The sequence below is a fragment of the Asterias amurensis genome, chromosome 19 (genome assembly GCF_032118995.1).
Source record: "Asterias amurensis chromosome 19, ASM3211899v1".
In the NCBI taxonomy this organism is placed as follows: Eukaryota; Metazoa; Echinodermata; class Asteroidea; order Forcipulatida; family Asteriidae; genus Asterias; species Asterias amurensis.
Window position 1 is genome coordinate 7,461,195 of NC_092666.1, and position 21,624 is coordinate 7,482,818.

Sequence of the window (21,624 nt, forward strand, 5' to 3'; positions counted from 1 at the left end):
TGGGCATAAGAATGTTCAAATAGAATTGAAAATATTGGCCGAAAGTAGGCTTCCTTTTTTGGCTTGCATCGCTTAGATCCAAGCCACAGACACAAAACAAAAACACTAAACTGTAGCCAATGATTTACGCTTTCCGTTGGTGTATAGTATGTGCGAATCAAATAATGTCTTGGATATTATATGGGCCTCCGTGTAGTGTCATTGTTTGGAGAAAAACTTACTTTTTTAGCCTTTTTCTCCCTTAGGGTGAGGGGTAGCTTTTTCGCCGCCCTTGTTGCGCAGATTTATGCCACAATTGATACGAAACAATTATAAACGTGTAGCCCTTGAATAGGGCTTTCTTTTGGTGTATAGTATGTGTGGATCAAAAAATTTCTTCGGGTTCAAAATAACCTTTGTACTTTGAATTTCTCTCCAGAATGGCTAATATTGACGTCCGGAAAACACTCTTCGTGCCAACCATTCGGAGTAGGCTTGCTTAAACGTTTTTTTTTTAGCACCACGGAGTCGATGGAGGGTCTCCGCAAGTTGATTATCGGATGCGGTATTATTCAAGCCACACACAGGTACCCTGATTATTTCTCTAGCCTACCAAGTTCAGGAATAATGGTCAAGTTCACAGACTCTGAGCGAACTTGTATGCCAACCATTTTCGGCACCCCCGTTGCCTGGCGTTTTCAAACTTGCCCAAAATGGCCGAAAATGGCTCCCTCCTTTGTCGGCTTGCATCGCTTAGATCCAAGTCAAAGACACAAAACAAATAATTGAAACTGTAGCCCATGATTAGTGCTTTCCGTTGGTGTATAGTATGTGCGAATCCAATAATGTCTTGCGTATGACATGGGCCTCCGTGTAGTGTCATTATTTGGAGAAAAACTTACTTTTTTAGCCTTTTTCTCCCTGCGGGGTGAGGGGTAGCTTTTTCGCCGCCCTTGTTGCGCAGATTTATGCGTCAGACACGGAACAATTATAAACGTGTAGCCCTTGAATAGGGCTTTCCTCTGGTGTATAGTATGTAAGGATCAAAAAATTTCTTCGGGTTCAAAATAACCTTTGTACTTTGAATTTCTCTCCAGAATAGCTAATATTGACGTCCGGAAAACACTCTTCGTGCCAACCGTTCGGAGTAGGCTTGCTTAAACGTTTTTTTGAGCACCACGGAGTTGATGGAGGGTCTTCGCAAGTTGATTACCGGATGCGGTATTATTCAAGCCACACACGGGTACCCTGATTATTTCTCTAGCCTACCAAGTTCAGGAATAATGGTCAATTTACAGACTCTGAGCGAACTTGTATGCCAACCATTTTCGGCACCCCGTTGCCTGGCATTTTCAAACTTGCCCAAAATGGCCGAAAATGGCTCCCTCTTTTGTCGGCTTACATCGCTTAGATCCAAGCCACAGACACAAAACAAAGACATGAAACTATAGCCCATGATTAGCGCTTTCCGTTGGTGTATAGTATGTGCGAATCCAATAATGTATTGGATATGATATGGGCCTCCGTGTAGTGTCATTATTTGGAGAAAAACTTACTTTTTTAGCCTTTTTCTCCCTTAGGGTGAGGGGTAGCTTTTTCGCCGCCCTTGTGCGCAAAATTATGCCTCAGACACTAAACAATTATAAACGTGTAGCCCTTGAATAGGGCTTTCCTCTGGTGTATAGTATGTGTGGATAAAAACAAATTCTTTGGGTTTAAAATAACCTTTGTACTTTGAACTTCTCTCCAGAATGGCTAATATTGACATCCGGAAAACACTCTTCGTGCCAACCATCCGGAGTAGGCTTGCTTAAACGTTTTTTGAGCACCACGGAGTTGATGCAGTGCCTCCGCTACTTTATCACCGGATGCGGTATTATTCAAGCCACACACAGGTACCCTGATTGTTTCTCTAGCTTACCAAGTTCAGGAATAGTGGTCAAGTTCACAGAGTCTGGGCGAACTTGTATGCCAACCATTTTCGGCACCCCGATTCCTGGCATTTTCAAACACGCCAAAATGGCAGAAAGTGGCTCCCTCCTTTGTCGGCTTGCATCGCTAATATCCAAACCACTTACACAAAACAAAAACATGAAACTGTAGCCCATGATTAGCGCTTTCCGTTGGTGTATAGTATGTGCGAATTCAATAATGTCTTGGATACGATATGGGCCTCCGTGTAGTGTCATTGTTTGAAGAAAAACTTAGCTTTTGAGCCCTTTTTGCGCAGGCCTTGAATAGGGATTTGGCAAGGGGGTATTTTGGGTGCGTGGTTCTAGTCATGGTGCGAAAAAAAAAGAACTTTGCAAAAATCTGACGTAAAGTAAACGTCTTTGATTAATACTCGTTTTTATGCAAATCTTTAGTCTCGAGAATTTGGGGGCAATTCTGCCTAAAGTGAGCGCACTTTGGTGCTTTTGGAGTCTTATTAGTGAGTAATTATTATTTTTTTTTTACTTTCATTTCACGTCCGATTGTCTACTTTCCGGGGGGGGGGGAATGCTAAAAAATCATCTTTTTAGTAATTACAAATAGTGCCTTTAACAGCTTTATGGAACTAGCCCATGGATGTATGACTTCGTACATCATTTCATAGCTGACCAATTATAACTCAGAAAGTAAAAGCCCGTGAAGATTCCATCGATCGCTACTGCTATAAGATCGTAGTGATTAAGAAGAGCGCTTTTGTGATCCAATTTCTTTGTTATTTTTGGTGTGGGGCTTGCATGCTCCTTGGCTAATTTGAATGTGAATAGCCCAGTTGTGAAAGTATTACAATAGTTCTTCTCAAGTAAGCACGTGATTGAGTGGAAATTTCTGCTACGAAACCTGCACACAGCACGGTTGAGTGACTCGCTGATATGCCGCGGTTGGAAGTGCTTGTGTGCTGTGTGCTGTGCTGTTTTGCTTTGCTTTGCTGTGCTATGTTTTGTGAGTACTGTTTTTTCTTCGATACTTTCCAGGTTTCTTTAAGACTCCTAGAACAAAAATGACAACATAAATTCATTCTGCAACATAAATGTAACTATCGACCGTCTCCTCGAACCTTTATTACACATTTCCTTTTGCACACCTGGCGTTTTGAAACTGGATCTCGCAAAAATAAGTCACTAAGCTCTTGTCATAGTGAGCTCAGCGTGGGTCCAGGGAAAACAATCCAGCCCGCCAAAAAAAAAAGTGCAAAGGAAACTCTCACCGTTATCACATCACTGTTGAATAATTGACAACGGTAAGCATGACAACACTGCACATAAATACAGTTCGGACATACTTTGGCTTCCAGTGAATCCAACTTATAAATCTTTGTGAGCTACTATGTTGAGTATGAAATAAACCACAGGCGCCGCACGCTGCTAATACTACTTATACTAATTGTATAAATTAAACAAATTTGTATATAGGATATAGTGCAATATATATAATTTATATAATTTTACTATATAAATGTATAGTTTTTATATAAATAAATATTTCCACAGGTTCCTTATACCTAATTTTAAAAAATCCTACTCCTTTCTTGGACCATCCTCTCAACACTTCACTCTCATGGTTCATAGCCACCAAATGTTTTCTAGAGACATACACATATACATACATTAAAGGTCTATTACTTAAACAAATTAAGAAAATTAAGAAATTGTACGAAATATGTAAAGTCTATTAATCATAAAAATGCATTAAAAAAAATGTTAAATTTTTTTTTAAAAACGTTACAAAATTTATGTAAATTATATGTAGTATAAAAAAAAATAAGAAACATTAAAAATCATGTACAGTCAATAATTATTTATCTAAAATAAAATAAGAAATTGTACGAAATATGTAAAGTGTATTAATTTTAAAACAAAGTTAAACATTGTATACAAAAATGTATTAAAAAATGAAAAAAAAATATAAATCTATGTAAAGTCTTTGTATTATAAAAAAAATTAAAAAAATTAAAAAAATTGAAATAATGTAAAGTCTATTAGTTATCTTTGGAAAAAAGTTGAAAAAATGTATAAATTGTTACTCAATATTTAAAGTCGATTAAGTATTAAAAAATTTAAGTTTACAAAAAGAATGAAGTTTAAAAAAATAAAAATAAATAAATAAAAAAAATGTATAAATGAAACAAATCATAAATCCAAATTTATAAAAAAAAAGATATAGAAAGTTTACAAAGTCAAGTTAAACAATTATAGTTTATGAAATATTTAATTCTTAAAACTATGTAAAAAATTACAAAATATTTTAGGTGTTGGCGAAACTATGGCTCTTTCTCTATGCGTTCGTGTAAAGTAGCTGCATCCGTTGGCGTCTAGTTCGAGCGTCAGCAAAACCGAAGAAGACTTTACATTACCGCTCTTTGTGCCGCGCAACTTGTTTGAGCTACCTTCCCGCCTGAGCTGTGTTTTGCAGTAGTCATTAGTGTGCGCGTGATCGTTGCTTTGGGGATTTAAAAATATATATTTTAGTGATTGTTCAATGTTTATTATGATTAGCGCCGCGTTACCCATCCGAGCTTCCTTCTCGTCCGATCTGTGTAATCAATAGTAGGGGTTTGCGCGTGTTACGTGTAGTCACTATAATGAATCCGAAATACAAGACCCCGTGGTCAACTCAGTACCATAGAGCGCGCAAAAGACGAGACCCCAATTATTTGACACCTAGTATTTTAGCTCACAAAAAGATATACGTCGGTCATGTCTTTACAATGAACACCTTGTACACCCTTACACCAGCAACAGTTAAAACAACACGCATGCTAAGTTCATGTCTTTCCCCAACGGAACATTGTCATGACCTTTCAGCAGGGGCTCGCAACAACACAACTCCACAATGATGCTGTGTTATAGCACCCCAGCAAACACATTACTAACAAGATGAATAGCATTTCCATGCCAACATTCTTGTTCTTAAGCACCTTGTGCCGGCTCATTAAGGTGCTTAATAATGCAAAAACTATACTAAAAATGCTCCATAGTATACCACACTCTGATTTTTGTTGTCTAACTTGGAAATGTCACCCTTTTTCCCATACATGCAATGACTGAGTCTGGTGACCTGGTATGGAGTCCTTCTCATCTTCACATGCCCTGCAACCACTAGAATCCTGTTGATGGTAAAGCGGTACTCAACATACTTGGACACATCTTTAATTCATAGGAATCTACTGAGTTGCATTACCACAGAGGGACCACGTCCACCTAGAAAGGTACATTATCAACCTTGCTATCACTAATTTATTTATAACTGCTATACTAACCAAACTTGCACGTCCTACCCATTGCGCAGCGTTGCACACTAACCTAAATCTACTAAGCTCATATCCCAGCATGCTTGCATGTGACATCTTAATCTCAAACTCCACACCATCCGTCATTGTTTACACGTCATGTAACAACCACGCACGCCATTTTTTCACACCTGACAATCATAAATGTAACATGAATAACTCTGTTTCGAAGTGCACTTTTCTCACTGTTTATGTTTGTCTTTTATTTTCTACGGCGACGGTGAATGGAACCATCTGCCTATGGGAGTCCAATGGAAACTGCACACGCCATCCAGTTCCGGCCACGAAGACATCAACGGGAGCTGTGTACGCTGTGAGGAAGGCAACAGCACAAGGTAAGTTTATTTTCAGTTTGGTTGACGGCTGGGGAAGTAATGAGGGACCATAATTTGTTCAGATTTATCCTAAAATAAAGATTTTGTTTAAATTGAAAAAAGGGACTCCATGGTCAAGTTTATCTTTGTAAATCACCAATTTTCCATTTGCAAGAGTCCTCATGAGTATGGGGAGGGGGTTAGATTATGAGTGTGTAAACTTCGTAAAATGCTATTCTATTCGAAACCTTTCAATTACGATTCAAATATATTTGGGTTGAAATTTGAGTTGAAATTCAACAGAAATTCGTCAGTTCATTTCCAAATTCTGATCATAATTAATCAAAAGGGCCCCAAGTCTATGCTTATGTATAGACCCACATAGAGACATGCAGTGTTACACTTTTTGATTTGACTCGATTGATATTTTATTCAGGAGTCTGCAGTTCTGCTGGGGATGTGCTGCTACCTGCTGCTGACAACATCCCAGAAGGTGCCTGGCTCATGCCACATCCCAGAGGGTGCCTGACTAGAGGACATCATCCCATGTGATTGAAGCACATCAAACATTGGTAGATGGCTAGAAAATGATCTTGTTAATTCAAGGGGTCTCGGTTCAAAACTTGGTCCCTCTTAGAAAACCTTTTTGGTTTAGACCCCCAAATGGTGTTGGAAGTCCCATCCCCTACAAGGTTCCTTTCCGTTGATATATGCCTTGAAAAGTGCTTGCCCTAGCCAATTTTTTTTGTGTGGATCTTTGTAGTGCCTGACTACGAGCCACATCCCAGAGGGTGCCTGACTACAAGCCACATCCCAGAGGGTGCCTGACTACGAGCCACATCCCAGAGGGTGCCTGACTACGAGCCACATCCCAGAGGGTGCCTGACTACAAGCCACATCCCAGAGGGTGCCTGACTACGAGCCACATCCCAGAGGGTGCCTGACTACGAGCCACATCCCAGAGGGTGCCTCACTACGAGCCACATCCCAGAGGGTGCCTGACTACAAGCCACATCCCAGAGGGTGCCTGCCTAAAGGACATCATCCCATGTGATTGAAGCACATCAAATATTGGTAGATGGCTAGAAAATGATCTTGTTAATTCATTGGGTCTCAGTTTAAAACTTGGTCCCTCTTACAAAGCATGGTGGTTTAGACCCCCAAATGGTGTTGGAAGTCCCATCCCCTACAAGGTTCCTTTCCTTCGATAAATGCCTTTAAAAGTGCTTGCCCTAGCCAAGTTTTTTTGTGTGGATCTTTTTAGTGCCTGACTTCGAGCCACATCCCGGAGGGTGCCTGACTACAAGCCACATCCCAGAGGGTGCCTGACTACAAGCCACATCCCAGAGGGTGCCTGACTACGAGCCACATCCCAGAGGGTGCCTGACTACGAGCCACATCCCAGAGGGTGCCTGACTACGAGCTACATCCCAGAGGGTGCCTGACTACAAGCCACTTCCCAGAGGGTGCCAGCCTAAAGGACATCATCCCATGTGATTGAAGCACATCAAACATTGGTAGATGGCTAGAAAATGATCTTGTAAATTCATTGGGTCTCGGTTTAAAACTTAATCCCTCTTACAAAGCATGGTGGTTTAGACCCCCAAATGGTGTTGGAAGTCCCATCCCCTACAAGGTTCCTTTCCTTCGATAAATGCCTTTAAAAGTGCTTGCTCTAGCCAAGTTTTTTTGTGTGAATCTTTTTAGTGCCTGACTACGAGCCACATCCCAGAGGGTGCCTGACTACAAGCCACATCCCAGAGGGTGCCTGACCACAAGCCACATCCCAGAGGGTGCCTGACTACGAGCCACATCCCAGAGGGTGCCTGACTACGAGCCACATCCCAGAGGGTGCCTGACTACAAGCCACATCCCAGAGGGTGCCTGCCTAAAGGACATCATCCCATGTGTTTGAAGCACATCAAACATTGGTAGATGGCTAGAAAATGATCTTGTTAATTCATTGGGTCTCAGTTTAAAACTTGGTCCCTCTTACAAAGCATGGTGGTTTAGACCCTAAATGGTGTTGGAAGTCCCATCCCCTACAAGGTTCCTTTCCTTCGAAAAATGCCTTTAAAAGTGCTTGCCCTAGCCAAGTTTTTTTGTGTGGATCTTTTTAGTGCCTGACTACGAGCCACATCCCAGAGGGTGCCTGACTACAAGCCACATCCCAGAGGGTGCCTGACTACGAGCCACATCCCAGAGGGTGCCTGACTACGAGCCACATCCCAGAGGGTGCCTGACTACGAGCCACATCCCAGAGGGTGCCTGACTACGAGCCACATCCCAGAGGGTGCCTGACTACAAGCCACATCCCAGAGGGTGCCTGCCTAAAGGACATCATCCCATGTGATTGAAGCACATCAAACATTGGTAGATGGCTAGAAAATGATCTTGTTAATTCATTGGGTCTCGGTTTAAAACTTGGTCCCTCTTACAAAGCATGGTGGTTTAGACCCCAAATGGTGTTGGAAGTCCCATCCCCTACAAGGTTCCTTTCCTTCGATAAATGCCTTTAAAAGTGCTTGCCCTAGCCAAGTTTTTTTGTGTGAATCTTTTTAGTGCCTGACTACAAGCCACATCCCAGAGGGTGCCTGCCTAAAGGACATCATCCCATGTGTTTGAAGCACATCAAACATTGGTAGATGGCTAGAAAATGATCTTGTTAATTCATTGGGTCTCAGTTTAAAACTTGGTCCCTCTTACAAAGCATGGTGGTTTAGACCCTAAATGGTGTTGGAAGTCCCATCCCCTACAAGGTTCCTTTCCTTCGAAAAATGCCTTTAAAAGTGCTTGCCCTAGCCAAGTTTTTTTGTGTGGATCTTTTTAGTGCCTGACTACGAGCCACATCCCAGAGGGTGCCTGACTACAAGCCACATCCCAGAGGGTGCCTGACCACAAGCCACATCCCAGAGGGTGCCTGACTACGAGCCACATCCCAGAGGGTGCCTGACTACGAGCCACATCCCAGAGGGTGCCTGACTACAAGCCACATCCCAGAGGGTGCCTGCCTAAAGGACATCATCCCATGTGTTTGAAGCACATCAAACATTGGTAGATGGCTAGAAAATGATCTTGTTAATTCATTGGGTCTCAGTTTAAAACTTGGTCCCTCTTACAAAGCATGGTGGTTTAGACCCTAAATGGTGTTGGAAGTCCCATCCCCTACAAGGTTCCTTTCCTTCGATAAATGCCTTTAAAAGTGCTTGCTCTAGCCAAGTTTTTTTGTGTGAATCTTTTTAGTGCCTGACTACGAGCCACATCCCAGAGGGTGCCTGACTACAAGCCACATCCCAGAGGGTGCCTGACCACAAGCCACATCCCAGAGGGTGCCTGACTACGAGCCACATCCCAGAGGGTGCCTGACTACGAGCCACATCCCAGAGGGTGCCTGACTACAAGCCACTTCCCAGAGGGTGCCAGCCTAAAGGACATCATCCCATGTGATTGAAGCACATCAAACATTGGTAGATGGCTAGAAAATGATCTTGTAAATTCATTGGGTCTCGGTTTAAAACTTAATCCCTCTTACAAAGCATGGTGGTTTAGACCCCCAAATGGTGTTGGAAGTCCCATCCCCTACAAGGTTCCTTTCCTTCGATACATGCCTTTAAAAGTGCTTGCTCTAGCCAAGTTTTTTTGTGTGAATCTTTTTAGTGCCTGACTACGAGCCACATCCCAGAGGGTGCCTGACTACAAGCCACATCCCAGAGGGTGCCTGACCACAAGCCACATCCCAGAGGGTGCCTGACTACGAGCCACATCCCAGAGGGTGCCTGACTACGAGCCACATCCCAGAGGGTGCCTGACTACAAGCCACATCCCAGAGGGTGCCTGCCTAAAGGACATCATCCCATGTGTTTGAAGCACATCAAACATTGGTAGATGGCTAGAAAATGATCTTGTTAATTCATTGGGTCTCAGTTTAAAACTTGGTCCCTCTTACAAAGCATGGTGGTTTAGACCCTAAATGGTGTTGGAAGTCCCATCCCCTACAAGGTTCCTTTCCTTCGAAAAATGCCTTTAAAAGTGCTTGCCCTAGCCAAGTTTTTTTGTGTGGATCTTTTTAGTGCCTGACTACGAGCCACATCCCAGAGGGTGCCTGACTACAAGCCACATCCCAGAGGGTGCCTGACTACGAGCCACATCCCAGAGGGTGCCTGACTACGAGCCACATCCCAGAGGGTGCCTGACTACGAGCCACATCCCAGAGGGTGCCTGACTACGAGCCACATCCCAGAGGGTGCCTGACTACAAGCCACATCCCAGAGGGTGCCTGCCTAAAGGACATCATCCCATGTGATTGAAGCACATCAAACATTGGTAGATGGCTAGAAAATGATCTTGTTAATTCATTGGGTCTCGGTTTAAAACTTGGTCCCTCTTACAAAGCATGGTGGTTTAGACCCCAAATGGTGTTGGAAGTCCCATCCCCTACAAGGTTCCTTTCCTTCGATAAATGCCTTTAAAAGTGCTTGCCCTAGCCAAGTTTTTTTGTGTGAATCTTTTTAGTGCCTGACTACAAGCCACATCCCAGAGGGTGCCTGACTACAAGCCACATCCCAGAGGGTGCCTGACTACGAGCCACATCCCAGAGGGTGCCTGACTACGAGCCACATCCCAGAGGGTGCCTGACTACGAGCCACATCCCAGAGGGTGCCTGACTACGAGCCATCATCCCATGTGATTGAAGCACATCAAACATTGGTAGATGGCTAGAAAATTATCTTGTTAATTAAAGGGCTCTCGGTTTAACACTTGGTCCCTCGTAGAAAACATGTTGGTTTAGACCCCCAAATGGTGTTGGAAGTTCCATCCCCTACAAGGTTCCTTTTCTTCGATAAATGCCTTTAAAAGTGATGATCATCTGATCCCAATTTCATTGAGCTGTTTAGGCAGAAAATATTGCTAAAACAGTTCTCTATTATTTTATGCTTTGATCCTTTTTGTGCCTATAAGCATCTCTATGAAATTTGCCCCTGATGATCTATGTCTTTATATGGTTTGTACTTATGTAGTACATTGTAATTTCTTTCAGATGATTGTGACGACTGCTTTCCAGCCATCCCGTCAACCTGGACCATGAAGATGTGACAGTACAGTACAGAGAGAGAGAGATACATCATGGCTTGAGGCAGCTACATACCAGGGTCCCAAATGGAATATGAAGGTAAGATGTCTTTTAAGTTAAGCTTGACTTTCAAGTTTAGAAGTCAATTAAAGTGCACAAAACAGACATTTCTTGGGTCTCATAATTAAAGGTAGTCCCATTTACCTTGCACGAATACTGTTAAAGGGCCAGGAGCGTCACTGAGTGAGGGATATGCATGCTTTATAAAAAGCCATTATTGTTACTATTACGCACAAATCTTCGATCTTTAAATCCAAGTCGCAATCTAACTGGTTTATTTTTCGGTTTTGTGATCATATTACAGGACTAACGCAGTCGAACAACTTTGAGTTGGACACATCAAGATGCTGAGCCACCTTATGCCGTACCATTTAAAGTCAGCATAGCATACAACATCATCATCACCACCTCATCTAAGGCGTCATGACAACAGATGAACACATTGTCAACAGAATGGAACCCAAGTACACGAATGAGACGAAGAGACAGACCAAGTTGGCGTTAGATGGATGACATCAAGCAATAAGCACAAGAAAGATCAAGGTGGAATGGTGATGAAGAAGCCTTCCTTCTGCAGTATGGAGCCACATAGGCTAGATATTATGTCACTTACAATAAAAAAAAAGATTTGTGAAGATTTCACATTTCGTTGGCCTGTTTAATTCATTCTTGGAAGTATATGTGCTTTTAGAAATATTGTCAACATACTTGAAATGAGGTACTTCATTACAAGTATGTAGACAGAATACATAATAAACTTGTATCGAGGTACTATACAAGTTCATGTATTCACATACAAAAATTGCATGTTTGTAATGAGGTACTTCATTACAATCATGTAATTATAACATGCTTGCAATAAAGTACCTTATTGCAAGTATGTAAAAGCTTCATGTGCGTAATGAAGTACCGCATTACAACCATGAAACAAGTTAAGTTAGTTTGTAATGCAGTTTGCTAATTACAAAATACGAAACAACATAATTTTATTTGTAGTAAATTCATAACAAATAAAAAGAGAATTTGTTTTAATGAGTGTGTTTAAGTGTTTATTAGACATTAAGTTTTGTATTGTTACTACTTAATTTGAATAATGAATCAAATATAAAATGTAACTTTTGTAATGTGTCATTCTGTCTATCAATTATTTATTAGTCTAATTGTTTACATGGTATTTGTTCTGGGGTAGCTTACATGGTGGCCACCATACTTTGTTGTTGGTAACTCTGAATAAAGCTTTTAATGTGAAAGGTCATGCCATTGTGTCGTGTGAAAATGGAGGTTGGTTAAGAGTACTCATTAAACGAGTTTATTTAAGTACAAGGGTCATGACAATGTCATGGGGTACTCATTAACAAGGTTATTTAATTACAAAGGGAATGACAATGTCATAGAGTACTCATTAACGAGGTTATTTAATTACAAAGGTTATGACAATGTCATAGAGTACTCATTAACGAGGTTAATTAATTACAAAGGGAATGACAATGTCACATAGTACTCATTAACGAGGTTATTTAATTACAAAGGTCATGACAATGTCATATAGTACTCATTAAAGAGGTGATTTAATTACAAAGGTATTGACAATGTCATAGGGTACTCATTAACGAGGTAAATTAATAACAAAGGTGATGACAATGTCATAGAATACTCATTAACAAGGTTAATTAATTACAAAGGGAATGACAATGTCATAGAGTACTCATTAACGAGGTTATATAATTACAAAGGTGATGACAATGTCATAGAGAACTCATTAACGAGGTTAAATAATTACAAAGGGAACGGCAATGTCATAGAGTACTCACCAATGAGATGATTTAATTACAAAGGTATTGACAATGTCATAGAGTACTCATTAACGAGGTTATATTAATTACAAAGGTGATGACAATGTCATAGAGAACTCATTAACGAGGTTAATTAATTACAAAGGGAATGGCAATGTCATAGAGTACTCACCAATGAGATGATTTAATTACAAAGGTATTGACAATGTCATAGGGTACTCGTTAACGAGGTTATTTAATTACAAAGGGAATGACAATGTCATAGAGTACTCATTAACGAGGTTAATTAATTACAAAGGGAATGACAATGTCATAGAGTACTCATTAACGAGGTTATTTAATTACAAAGGGAATGACAATGTCATAGAGTACTCATTAACGAGGTTAATTAATTACAAAGGGAATGACATTGTCATAGAGTACTCATTAACGAGGTGATTAAACTACAAAGGTGTTGACAATGTCATAGGGTACTCATTAACGAGGTTATTTAGTTACACAGCTATTGACATTGTTTAGCTGTATAGAGTACTCATTAACAAGGTTGAATAATTTCAAAGGTCATGACATTATCTGTATAGAGTACTCATTAACAAGGTTTTTCTAATTACAAAGGTAATGACATTGTCTTAGCTGTATAGAGTACTCATTGACAAGGTTTTATAATTACAAAGGTCATGACATTGTCTTAGCTGTATAGAGTACTCATTAACAAGGTTTAATAATTACAAAGGTCATGGCATTGTCTTAGCTGAATAGAGTACTCATTAACAAGATTTTATATTATAATAATAATATAAAATAATAGTTATAAATAATTTTCAGAGAGGGGTAACATTACAAATAAGCAATTGTTGTAGTGGTTACACACTCAAATTTATTACGATCCCTTTTGTGGGGTGGGAGATGACAACCTTCACGTGGTCCACCCTGTTGTTAACTAATTGTCATCAAACAATACAGCTGTATATACGTATGTATATATAGCTCTATGCATTTAACCAGTAACCCCATCAGGCTCGATGAACTTTCAAGAATGTTCATGATCAGTCAATGACCATGCCTAAAACAGTTCATAACATGTTCATTAGAGCAGATCATGAACCAAGTTCAAGAACTGTTTATCTGTTCAATTGATGGACGTTTGATAGGGGAACAAAAGGGAAGCGACGAGTTCTTTATTGGCCTTTTAAAACCAGCAGGGTCATTGCCAGGTGATAAAGGCCCGAGCAGATGGCGAGGGCCTTTATTGCACGGCAACATACGTTTAAGAACAAGTCACTACTCTTTTATTCCCATTAATAGTAATGCCCTTTTGTTAAAAAGCGCGCTTAGAAATAGATATGTGTGCGCACTTACATTACGCCCTGTTACTAAAAGCTATGAATTGCGTGTTTGGCATGAGTATATTGGCGTACGTGCAAGCCTGACACGCGGAAGCCAGCCGGTTATAAACAGCTCCAGCTGGGCCCAATTTCATGGCTCTGCTTACAGTAAGCAGAGAATATCTGTGTATACGGCAAGCGTACTTCACAGATTAGCGGAAAATTTTGGCTTTTGCGCGTGCCTACTCCACATTTCTAGGCATTCTGCGCTTAAAAGGCTAGCAATGAAATCCGGTTATAAACGGCGACAGCTGGGCCCAATTTCATGGCACTGCTTACGGTAGGCAGAGAATCAGCGCTTACGGTAGCAGGGAATTCTGTGTATACGGCAAGCGTATTTCACTGGTTAGCGGCGAATTTTGGCTTTTGCGCATGACGTTTCTAGGCATTCTACGCTTGAAAGGCTAGCACATAAAACCGGTTATAAACAGCTCCAGCTGGGCCCAATTTCATGGCACTGCTTACAGTAAGCAGAGAATCAGCGCTCTCCGAAGCAGGGAATTCTGTGTATACAGCAAGCATATTTCACGGGTAAGCGGCAAATTTTGGCTTTTGTGCGTGCCTACTCCATGTTTCTAGGCATTCTACGCTTTAAAGGCTAGCACATAAAGCCGGTTATAAACAGCTCCAGCTGGGCCCAATTTCATGGCACTGCTTACGATAAGCAGAGAATCAGCGCTTACGGAAGCAGGGAATTCTGTGTATACGGCAAGCGTATTTCACAAGTTAGCAGCGTATTTTGGCTTTTGCGCATGCCTACTCCACGTTTCTAAGCATTCTACGCTTAAAAGCCTACCTCAGAAATTTGGCGCTTGCACGTAAGCGGGGAATCGTGATGGTAACTCCACGTTTCTATGCATTCTCTGCTTAAAAGGCTAGCACAGAAAGCTGGTTATAAACAGCTCCAGCTGGGCCCAATATCATGGCTCTGCTTGCCGTAAGCAAAGAATCAGCGCTTACGGAAGCAGTGAATTCTGTGTATATGGCAAGTGTATTTCACGGGCTTGCGACGAATTTTGGCTTTTGCGCAAGCCTACTCCACGCTTCTAGGCATTCTACGCTTAAAAGCCTACCTCAGAAATTTGGCGCTTGCACGTAAGCGGGGAATCGTGATGGTAAGCGCGGAATTCGGCGGTAAGCAGAGCCATAAAATTGGGCCCTGGTCATTCTCAACCATTTAAACACCTCAGGTGTAGCGCTCTCAACCAATAGGAGTAGCGAAACTGTCTTGGGTATTTATGAATGGATTTTTATAAATTTCATGAATTTTCAGTAAAACTTCCGTCTAAGCTTTCTTAGTTTGCAGTTTATTAACTTTAATGCATTATCATAACTCGACTGTGTATCAGCTCCCTGGCATTATGTTATTTTTAGTATCCGTATGTCATTGCTGGTAATGCTCATTAACATAATTATCAATCACTTTACTTTGAAGTGTTTTCTTTTGCCATTAGGTCTAAGCTATAGTAAGTTTTAAAATGTTCAATTTGTGTTGCCAGGTTTTTATTCATTCAAACTTACATTTATCTTCATGAAATCAAGTACAAACAATTGGTTTTGTAAAGGATAACCAATAAACAAAGCTGTTTATTGAGGCAGAGAAAAATAGAGCTTAACATTCAGTGTACAAGTATGGCTTTTGAGTAAAATAAATGCATTGGTCATGTGAAACAGGAAACAACTGTGTGATGTAGACTGATCATTGTAAAAAATAGTAGAAATACCCCTGCCCTGTAAAACAACCGTGCATTGTTTTGTCAAAAATGTCAAAGGAAAAGGGGCCTGTGTGAATTATGATTTGTTAACCTATAAAAAAATCCGGAAAAACCTTAAGTTATTTGGTTTGTATCCCACTCCAGTGAATTTGTCTTTGTTCACCCCAAAATCATTTACAATTTGCCCAGTCAGTAATTTCCTTTGATATGATTTGAAACTTTGCACGGTGGAAGTTTTATTAAAGAGATAGTACACAGTAAAACATCTGTTTTGAGAAGTGTTTGTTTTAAAGACCGTTGGTTAACGATTCTTTATGCTAGAACTTCAAACATAGAATTAATCTGCAACAAAACATTTCAAAAAGTGATTGCGTTTTTAAAAACCTGTGTAATTTGTGTCAACATGGAAATAATTTTCCCTTTATATAGGAATACAAGCTGGAAAGCATTACCGCTGTAACGATTCTTATGTTCAATTTGTGAGAGGGGTTCAAAATTGTTACACCTTTTTCATCCCCATAATGTACAAAAAAGATGAAATGTTTCTCAAAATGCGATTATCTAAAGCTGTTTACTAAGCTTCACCGCAGTTATAAGTTTTTACTGACCCATTATTTGAAAGTTGAATATTATCTATAGGAATACAATCTGGGAGGCAATAAAGGCACCGACACGTTTGGTAATTGTCAAAGACCAGTATTCTCACTTGGTGTATCCCATCATAAGCATAAAATAACAAGCCTGTCATAATTTGGGCTCAATTGGCCATCGAAGTTGCGAGAAAACATTTGGTGTGCTTGCAGCTAGGAATAAAATACTTCTAGCTAGAAGTCTTTTAATATTTTAGTTAGAAATAACCCCTTTCTCAAAAATTACGTTACTTCGGAGGGAGTCGTTTCCCAGAATGTTTTATACCATGAACAACCGCTCTCCAATGCTCGTTACCAAGTCAGTTTTTAAGTTAATTGTTTTGAGTAATTACCAAACGTGTACCTTTCCTTTAACGCTTCTCATTTTAATTTTTTGGGAGAATAAAAATAGGAAGGATAATCCCAAAAGGAATATAATCTGAGAAGCATTACCGCGGTAATGCGTGTTATGATCGGAGAGGGGGGGGGGGGGGTCAAGCGTTTGTAACAGGAAGCGAAGTATAATTTTTTTATCTAAAACTTGCACTGTAGGGCCTACTATCCAACTGCTATAGGCCCTACTCCTCACCGCATGTATAAAGTTTTATGGCATTCCAGAGTTCAATATGGTCCAACTGGAAAGAATTTAGTCAAATTAGGATACAATAGGGATACAATCCGAGAAGCGTTACTGCGGTAATGCTTTTATATTCAATTTGGGGGGGGGGGGAGGGGAGGGAATAAAAAGTGGTACCCCGTTTTCCATACCCGGACGTAAATGTACTTCTTAAACGATGCATTGTACTATCCAAAGCTGTCGTACTTCTTACCACTTAGATTTCTTTCCACTGGTTTTTCAGAGTTTCATTGTCATAATGGGAAGAATAGTTCCTATAGAAACACAATCTGAGAAGCATTACCGCAGTGACGCTTCTTATATTAAATTTTGGGGTCGCCAGAAGCCATTGGACACTATTGGTAATTGTCAAAGACCAGTCTTCCCACTTGCTGTATCTCAACATAATATGCATATAATAACAAACCTGTGAAAATTTGGGCTCGATTGGTCGTCGGAGTTGCGAGATAACTACGAAAGAAAAAAACACCCTTGTCACGCAAAATTGTGTGCTTTCAGATGCTTGATTTCGGGACCTCAAATTCTAAACTTGAGGTCTCGAAATCAAATTTGTGGAAAATTACTTCTTTCTCGAAAACTACCCACTTCAGAGGGAGCCGTTTCTCACAATCTTTTATACTACGAACCTCTCCCCATTACTCATTACCAAGTAAGGTTTTATGCTAATAATTATTTTGAGTAATTACCAATAGTGTCCACTGCCTTTAAGCTATTTTTCTGTGCTTAGCAAGTGTTTGTGCTTCCAGGCATAATGAAATTAGGCCTACGTTCCAGTCTATTTCCTGGCAGGCAATACATTCCACTGCTCATATTATGAAAAATGCTGTATGATAACGACCAAATAAATAGAAGGCTGGATTTCTGCACAAAAATATTGGAAAAAGTCATACAAATTGAACTTTGATAGCGCCCTCTATTGACAGGCTAATTTCATTATGATTCAAATTATATCGCCAATTGTTCTTCACCAATGTTCTCCATAATTTCACGAAATCGCCCTTAAAAATTACAGATTATTCTTCATCCATCAACCAGTTAATTCTCGCCGTGCGTGCAGTATAGAAGTGAGTAGGACTTTTCTTCTTTTGTTATCTCTAAAGATGGGATATTGGTATTTTTTAAGTATGGGGCTCGTGATCAGTGTGATGATCAATCATTGATGGTTTGCTGCGTGCATGGGAAAGTTTGTTATTTACCAGTTACGATATGGTAGTACCCAATCATCAAGTGGTTGATTATTAAGGTTACTAGTGCTGTGTTTCTTCTCTTTGGGCCTAATAATAATCCAGTTGATCTCATTGTTTTGTGTACATGCTGTATTACCTATAAAAAATTTTTTTATAATAATTGACACTAGGCCTAGGCCTGTTTCGTTGTCTACGGATATGTGATGTGTGCTTTGTTTACCCACGCCTGCTTCTTCTATTCTGTGGAAGAGGTAAAGACATCACCAATCAGTGGTAAAGCTCGTTCATTTCAACAATGGATGAAGGTAAGTGAAGATTGAACAACTTCTTTCCAATTTTCTCATTTGCTTTCACCTTTTTTGTTTACAGTACAGTACTCTTGATGTTGGAACTGTAATACTTACCTTCATTGGTGATGATCAGTGTTGTAGCCATGGTGGGCGACGGTGGGCGGGCCTGCCCAGTACTGACATGTTCCGCCTGGCACTTCAGCTGAAAAACAGACTGCCAATACCACAACTAGTTCCAATGGTAGGTCTTGTATTGCATAATGGTCATCAGCCAGTGAGGCAGTTGAACATCTTCTGTGATTAATTTGTGGGCAGAAGTTTTATTGGGCTCTTAAAGTCACCTGGAAGTGGTATTTTTTAAAAATAAAGCTTTTGTCACTAATGTGTTTTGATGAGTGGAATGTGAATCAGTTAACTAAGGTTTTAAAAAATCAGTTCTTATGTTATTTACAAATTTAACAGTAGACCCCGACCCGAGAAGGCGCTGTTCGTGACGTCAATCGAGGCAGACTTTGCCTGTAATGCGTAGAGTAAACACAATTGCAAAATGTACGGACCAAGTCGTGAGTTTGTACTTTTAAAAACAAACAAAAATGGTTTTTTCCGGCAATGCCGACCAGGTGTATTGCTGCTGAATGCAGAAAAACACTTTTTGAAATGTACCAACTCACGACTTGGACGTACATGTACTTTGCACGTGTGTTTATTATACGCATTGCAGGCAAAGTCTGCCTCGAATGGCGTCACAAAAGGGGTAGGCGGAGTCAGCCCCCCAAACAACTTTATATATTTTTTTAACATATAAATCGTGACAAACAATTACTAAAAAAATTATATACTCTTATGTTTGAAAGAAAAAAATTCTACTTCCAGGTGACTTTAAGTTTGTACAATGATGCTTTAAGGCAAAAAGAGTTGTCTTTCGACCCTTGTCATTTTTTATTTAATTTTTGAAAATCTGAAAAGAGCAAAAGCTATACTCTGCTACTTTGAAAACTCTAGGTTTATACAACCTTTTGTTCAAAATTTATGAAAGGAGATAACACCATGAGATCTGAGCAACTGAAAAAGGTTGAAAGCCCTTTCTGGTTTAAAACCCTTTACATCCACATGTATGAACTGCTAGACAAACTGCTTAGGCCTGCAGACATCCCGCTCCTCCGCCCCTTTGACATAATATCGGAGGAACCACCTGCAACCGAGTGGAAATGACCAAAAACACTTTTCCAAAAACAAAGTGTCACCCGCCAGACAAATGTTTTGCTGCATTTGGCCTGGCAGACGCTCTGCTCCCCCCCCCCCCCAACTTTGTATAGGGAATGGTGTTATTGGTCATTTCAACTTGGTTTATGTGGCTCCTCCGATGTTTAACCTGGGGGTTGGGAGAGGAGGAGTCTGGCGGGCCCAATGCAGCAAAAACCTTGTCTGGCGGCTGATACTGGTTTGGGGAATAGTGTCATTGGTCATTTCAACTTTGTTTGAGGTGGTTCCTCTGATGTTTACTTAAGTAGGGGGGGGGGGGCGTGTCGGGCGGGCCCAATGCAGCAAAACTTCTGTCAGGCAGCTGAATACTGGTATTAAGAATAGTGTTAATCGTCCTAATTCTCTATGGTCATTTCAACTGCGTTTCAGGCTGTTCCTCTGATGTTTAACCCGGGGGGGGGGGGGGGGTGTCTGGCGGGCCCCTGGATGGCGGGCCCCTAATTCGCGGGTCGCCTGGAAAATTACCACGTCGTGTAAGGGAAACCTTCCAGTACCACAAAACGGACCTTGTTCATTTCCAGACTTTGCTAGCTGCAGTTCCTTGGGGAGTGATTGACTACAACGACATTAACGATGCTTTGGATACGTTCAGTGATTTCTTCCTCAATTGCGTCAAGGAGTGTGTTCCTGTCCGAAAAGGTAGCAAGAGAGCTAAGCCCTGGATCACCGAGGAACTTCATCGGCTCATCCTTGAGAAGCAAAGGTTGTTTAAACGAGCTCGTGTAAGTGGAACTGAGACAGCTTGGAAACAATTTAAACTTGTCAGGAACAAAGTACGCAGTCTCTCCAAAAGGGCGTACAGTGAGTTCGTAACTGATTTGTTTAAGAAAAGAGATAATCGGAAAACTTTCTGGTCTTTTGTGAAGTCCAAACGCAAATCTTCTCAATCTACCAATTCTTATTTCATCAATGGTGAAAATATAAGTGACCCATCTCGGATTGCAAATGAGTTTAACTCTCTTTTCGCCAGTTTTTTCTCCGGATCCACCGACCAGGACCGTGTCACTTCTCCCATGTTGGAATTTCCCCCGTTGGAACGTTTTTCCATCACTTCAACTCAAGTTTCGTCTGAGATTCGGAATCTTTCCGCACACAAACCATATGGACCTGATGGTATTAGCGCCCAAATGTTGAAACTTGCTGCCCCAGCCATTGTTCCTGTTCTCACAACTTTTTACAACCACACTCTTGCTTCAGGTTGTCTTCCAAGTGCGTGGAAACGTGCTAATGTAGTGCCCGTCTTCAAAAAAGGAGAAAAGAGCAACTTGATCAATTACAGACCCGTTTCTTTGACTCCAATAATCTGCAAGCTTTTAGAAAAAATCTTGTGTCGTCAAATTCTCGACCACTGTCAAATCAACGGACTTGTAGCTGACCGGCAACATGGGTTCATTCCTGGGAGGTCTTGTTCTACAGCATTGGTGTCAGCTAGTTCTCGATGGCTTCAATCTTTGGACGCACGGGTACCTGCAGTGGATGTAATCTCCTTAGATTTCAGTCGTGCGTTTGACACTATAAGCCACGATATTCTTGTTAAGAAACTCCAACTTTGCTACAACATAAAGGGTGCTGCTCTTGACTGGATTGAGTCGTTTGTAACAAACCGCCTGCAACGAGTTGTCTACAAAGGCTTTACTTCAGACTGGCTACCGGTCGGTTCAGGAGTGCCACAGGGCTCTGTACTTGGCCCCCTGCTCTTTGTTTTGTACGCTAACGATCTTCAGCTTCAACTTTCTTCAAACCTTGTACAGTACGCAGATGACACATTTTTGTTCAAAAATGTTACAACTGACGCGCCGGATTCTCTACTTCAGAAGGACCTAAACACTATAGTTAACTGGGCTAAATTGATCTGTTTGCGCTCAAATGCTGACAAGTGCAAATCGATACGGTTGACTTGGCGACGTATGAGCAAACCAGAATACAATCTTGGAAACTCCCCCCTGGAATGTGTGGACTCCATCAAGCTTCTAGGCTGTATATTCCAGAGTAATTTATCTTGGGATCTACAAGTGCAGGCTGT

The 21,624-nt window shown here is 40.8% G+C and overlaps 2 long non-coding RNA genes across 2 annotated transcripts; both read left to right on the top strand.

Moving 5' to 3' along the window:
- The first annotated feature begins 4,097 nt into the window (after positions 1-4,097).
- On the top strand, positions 4,098-7,710 carry LOC139951487 (uncharacterized). Its single transcript, XR_011787783.1, has 5 exons — positions 4,098-5,592; positions 6,008-6,143; positions 6,335-6,645; positions 6,836-7,088; positions 7,279-7,710. It is a non-coding gene; the product is annotated as an uncharacterized lncRNA (long non-coding RNA).
- Positions 7,711-10,140: 2,430 nt separating this feature from the next.
- Positions 10,141-11,957, top strand: LOC139951535 (uncharacterized). The gene is made up of 3 exons (XR_011787794.1): positions 10,141-10,278; positions 10,610-10,741; positions 11,007-11,957. It is a non-coding gene; the product is annotated as an uncharacterized lncRNA (long non-coding RNA).
- Positions 11,958-21,624: the final 9,667 nt, after the last annotated feature.